The sequence below is a fragment of the Arachis stenosperma genome, chromosome 3 (assembly GCF_014773155.1).
Source record: "Arachis stenosperma cultivar V10309 chromosome 3, arast.V10309.gnm1.PFL2, whole genome shotgun sequence".
NCBI classification, from domain to species: Eukaryota; Viridiplantae; Streptophyta; class Magnoliopsida; order Fabales; family Fabaceae; genus Arachis; species Arachis stenosperma.
The window spans coordinates 130,664,191-130,668,759 of NC_080379.1; the positions used below are offsets into that span (position 1 = coordinate 130,664,191).

Genomic DNA, 4,569 nt, shown 5'->3' on the forward strand with positions numbered 1-4,569 from the left:
TCAAGATTGTTGAGTCCTAACTCTGTGAAAACCTCTATCATTAGGAGCCTATTTAAATTTTCTGTTTTCTATTTTTTCTCTAGTCTCATCTTATATCTATTTTTGAGTATTGTTCTTAATTCATAATTAATAAAATTTAAAGTTTATGCCTTAAAGCTATGAATGTCCTATGAATCCATCACCTCTCTTAAATGAAAAATGCTTTAATCACAAAAGAACAAGAAATACAGGATTTCGAATTTAGCCTTGAAACTAGTTGGATTAGTTTGATGTGGTGACAATACTTTTTGTTTTCTGAATGAATGCTTGAACAGTGCATATGTCTTTTGAATTTGTTGTTTTGAGAATGTTAAATTTGTTGGCTCTTGAAAGAATGAGGAAAAAGGGGAACTGTTATTGAGGATCTGAAAAATCATCAAATTGATTCTTGAAGCAAGAAAAAGCAGTGAATACAAAAAAAAAAGGAATTTTCGAAAAAAAAAAGAAAAGGAAAGAAATAAAGTCGTGAACCAAGGCAAAAAGAGTGTGCTTAAGAACCCTGGACACCTCTAATTAGGGACTCTAGCAAAGCTGAGTCACAATCTAAAAAGGTTCACCCAATTATGTGTCTGTGGCATGTATGTATCCGGTGGTAATACTAGAAGACAGAGTGCTTTGGGCCACAGCCAAGACTCATACACTAGCTATGTTCAAGAATCATTATACTTAACTAGGAGAATCAATAACACTATCTGAGTTCTGATTTCCTAAAGATGCCAATCATTCTGAACTTCAAAGGATAAACTGAGATGCCAAAACTGTTCGGAAGCAAAAAGCTACTGGTCCCGCTCATCTAATTGGAACTATGTTTCTTTGATATTTTGGAGTCTATAGTATATTCTCTTCTTTTTATTCTATTTTGATTTTCAGTTGCTTGGGGACAAGCAACAATTTAAGTTTGGTGTTGTGATGAGCGGATAATTTATACGCTTTTTGGCATTGTTTTTAGTATGTTTTTAGTATGATTCAGTTAGTTTTTAGTATATTTTTATTAGTTTTTAGTTAAAATTCACTTTTCTGGACTTTACTATGAGTTTGTGTGTTTTTCTGTGATTTCAGGTATTTTCTGGCTGAAATTGAGGGATCTGAGCAAAAATCTGATTTAGAGGCTGAAAAGGACTGCAGATGCTGTTGGATTCTGACCTCCCTGCACTCGAAGTGGATTTTCTGGAGCTACAAAAGCCCAATTGGCGCTCTTTCAACGGCATTGGAAAGTAGACATCCTGAGCTTTCCAGAAATGTATAATAGTCCATACTTTGCCCGAGATTTGATGGCCCAAACCGGCGTTACAAATCAGCCTCAAAAATCCCAGCGTTTAACGCTGGAACTGGCATAAAAATTGGAGTTAAACGCCCAAACTGGCATGAAAGCTGGCGTTTAACTCCAGAAAAGGTCTCTACACATGAAAGCTTCAATGCTCAGCCCAAGCACATACCAAGTGGGCCCGGAAGTGGATTTCTCTGTCATTTACTCATTTCTGTAAACCTTAGGTTACTAGTTCACTATTAATAGGATCTTTTGACATTGTAACTGTACCTCAGGACACTTTACACGTTTCTTTGTGTACTTCTTACAGCATGAGTCTCTAAACCCCATGGTTGGGGGTGAGGAGCTCTGCTGTGTCTTGATGGATTAATGCAATTACTACTGTTTCTTATTCAATCATGCTTGCTTCCATTCTAAGATATTACTTGTTCTTAATCCGGATGAATGTGATGATCCGTGACACTCATCATCATTCTCAACTATGAACGTGTGCCTGACAACCACCTCCATTCTACCTTAGATTAAGTAGATATCTCTTGGATTCTTTAACCGGAATCTTCGTGGTATAAGCTAGAATAGATGGCGGCATTCAAGAGAATCCGGAAGGTCTAAACCTTGTCTGTGGTATTCTGAGTAGGATTCAATGATTGAATGACTGTGACGAGCTTTAAACTCCTGAAGGCGGGGCGTTAGTGACAGACGCAAAAGAATCACTGGATTCTATTCCGGCCTGATTGAGAACCGACAGATGGATAGCCGTGCCGTGACAGGGTGCGTTGAACATTTCCACTGAGAGGATGGGAGGTAGCCATTGACAACGGTGAAACCCTACATACAGCTTGCCATGGAAGGAGCCTTGCGTGTTTGATGGAGAAGACAGTAGGAAAGCAGAGATTCAGAAGGCCGAGCATCTCCAAAGCCTTAACCTGTTCTCCATTACTGCAAAACAAGTACTTATTTCATGTCCTTTTGCTTTTCACAATCAATCCTGATAATTTCTGATATCCTGACTAAGATTTACAAGATAACCATAGCTTGCTTCAAGCCGACAATCTCCGTGGGATCGACCCTTACTCACGTAAGGTATTACTTGGACGACCCAGTGCACTTGCTGGTTAGTTGTGCGGGATTGCAAAAGTGTGATTGCAATTTCTTGCACCACTTCTGCAGGCGTCTTCTTCAGATGAAGAGATCCTCCAGCAGAGCTATCCAAAGACATTTTGGACAGTTCAGACAGACCGTCATAGAAGATACCTATGATGCTCCATTCAGAAAGCATGTTAGAAGGACATTTTCTGATCAATTGTTTGTATCTTTCCCAAGCTTCATAGAGGGATTCTCCTTCCTTCTGTCTGAAGGTTTGGACTTCCACTCTAAGCTTACTCAATTTTTAAGGTGGAAAAATTTTTGCCAAGAAGGCATTGACTAGCTTTTCCCAAGAGTTTAGGCTTTCTTTAGGTTGTGAGTCCAACCATATCCTAGCTCTGTCTCTTACAGCAAAAGGGAATAGCATAAGTCTGTAGACCTCAGGGTCAACCCCATTAGTCTTGACAGTGTCACAGATTTGCAAGAACTCAGCTAAAAACTGATGAGGATCTTCCAATGAAAGTCCATGAAACTTGCAATTCTGTTGCATTAGAGAAACTAATTGAGGCTTAAGCTCAAAGTTGTTTGCTCCAATGGCAGAGATAGAGATGCTTCTCCCATAGAAGTCGGGAGTAGGTGCAGTAAAGTCACCCAGCACCTTCCTTGCATTGTTGGCATTGTTGTTGTTTTTGGCTGCCATGGGTTCTTCTTGTTTGAAGATTTCTGTTAGGTCCTCTACAGAGAGTTGTGCCTTAGCTTCTCTTAGCTTTCTCTTCAAGGTCCTTTCAGGTTCAGGGTCAGCCTCAACAAGAATGCTTTTGTCTTTGCTCCTGCTCATATGAAAGAGAAGAGAACAAGAAAATATGGAATCCTCTATGTCACAGTATAGAGATTTCTTGAGGTGTCAGAGGAAAAGAAAAATAGAATGAGAGGTAGAAGAATTCGAATTTATCAAAAGAGATGGAGTTTGAATTGTTCCTTGAGGAATAGTGTTAGTCCATAAATAGAAGGATGTGAGCAAAGGGGAAGAAATTTTCGAAAATTAAGTAAAAGATTTTAAAAACATTTTGAAAAATACTAATTGATTTTCGAAAACTAAGAGTGGAAAAGAAATCAAGTGATTTTTGAAAAAGATTTTGAAATTAGAAATAAAAAAGATATGATTGAAAACTATTTTGAAAAAGATGTGATTAAAAAGATATGATTGAAAATTTATGATTTTAAAAAGATGTGATTGAAAAGATATGATTTGAAAAACAATTTAAAAAGATTTGATTTTAAAAATTAATAACTTGGCTAACAAGAAAAGATATGATTCAAATATTAAACCTTTCTCAACAGAAAAGGCAACATACTTGAAATGTTGAATCAAATCATTAATTGATAGCTGATGACTAGTCATCATATACCCATTTTTCAAGCTAATTTTACTTGTTTTGTTAGTCTTTATGCACTTTCTTGCATCCTAAGTAAGTGATTTGGAATAGAAATGCATAACTTCTTTAAATCAAACAACCACCATGAAAATTAATGTTAACTCATGAGGTTTAAGCTAATTTTAATTGAATTTTAATTGATTTATAAGCCTCTTGAATTTAGTGATACTTTGAGTAGTTGTTTTGATTTATTGTAGGTGAAGAAAAGAAAAAAAGGAAAAGCGTGGCCTAAGGAAGTGTGGCCCAAGGAGAAGAAAATGTGATCAAAGAGAGAAGAAGTGTGGCGCACAAAATGAGGAAGGCAAGCATTGCCCTCCACAAGGGCACACTGCCCTCTAGGAGGGCAACATAAGGGAACAAAGCATGAAAGGCAACTCTGCCCTGCCCACTACAAGGGCAGAGCACAAATTTGTGCCTTGGAATCAAGAAGAACAAAACCTTGCCCTGCCCTCCACAAGGGCAGTATCGGGCTCACCAAGGGAAGAAAATCAAAGGAAAATGCCTACAATGCTTGCCACAAGAGTTGAACACGGGACCATGAGGAAGCAAGGAATTAAGCTTCACTTTGGTACCAAGAAAGCCAAGGAAAATGGGTAGCGTGTGTAGCATCCAAGTTTCGAACTCGGGACGTCAAAGTGGAAACACTGTCCTGCACTCCGCGAGGGCAGGGCAGCATTTTGTTATGGCATGAATCTGGCGCACCAAGGCACAATTCTGGCGCACCAAGGCATCAATCTGGTG

At 38.4% G+C, this 4,569-nt stretch overlaps 1 non-coding gene across 1 annotated transcript; it reads left to right on the forward strand.

Moving 5' to 3' along the window:
* Window positions 1-2,579: 2,579 nt before the first annotated feature.
* LOC130971101 (small nucleolar RNA R71) lies at window positions 2,580-2,687 on the forward strand. The gene has a single exon (XR_009082333.1). It is a non-coding gene; the product is annotated as a small nucleolar RNA R71 (small nucleolar RNA).
* Window positions 2,688-4,569: the final 1,882 nt, after the last annotated feature.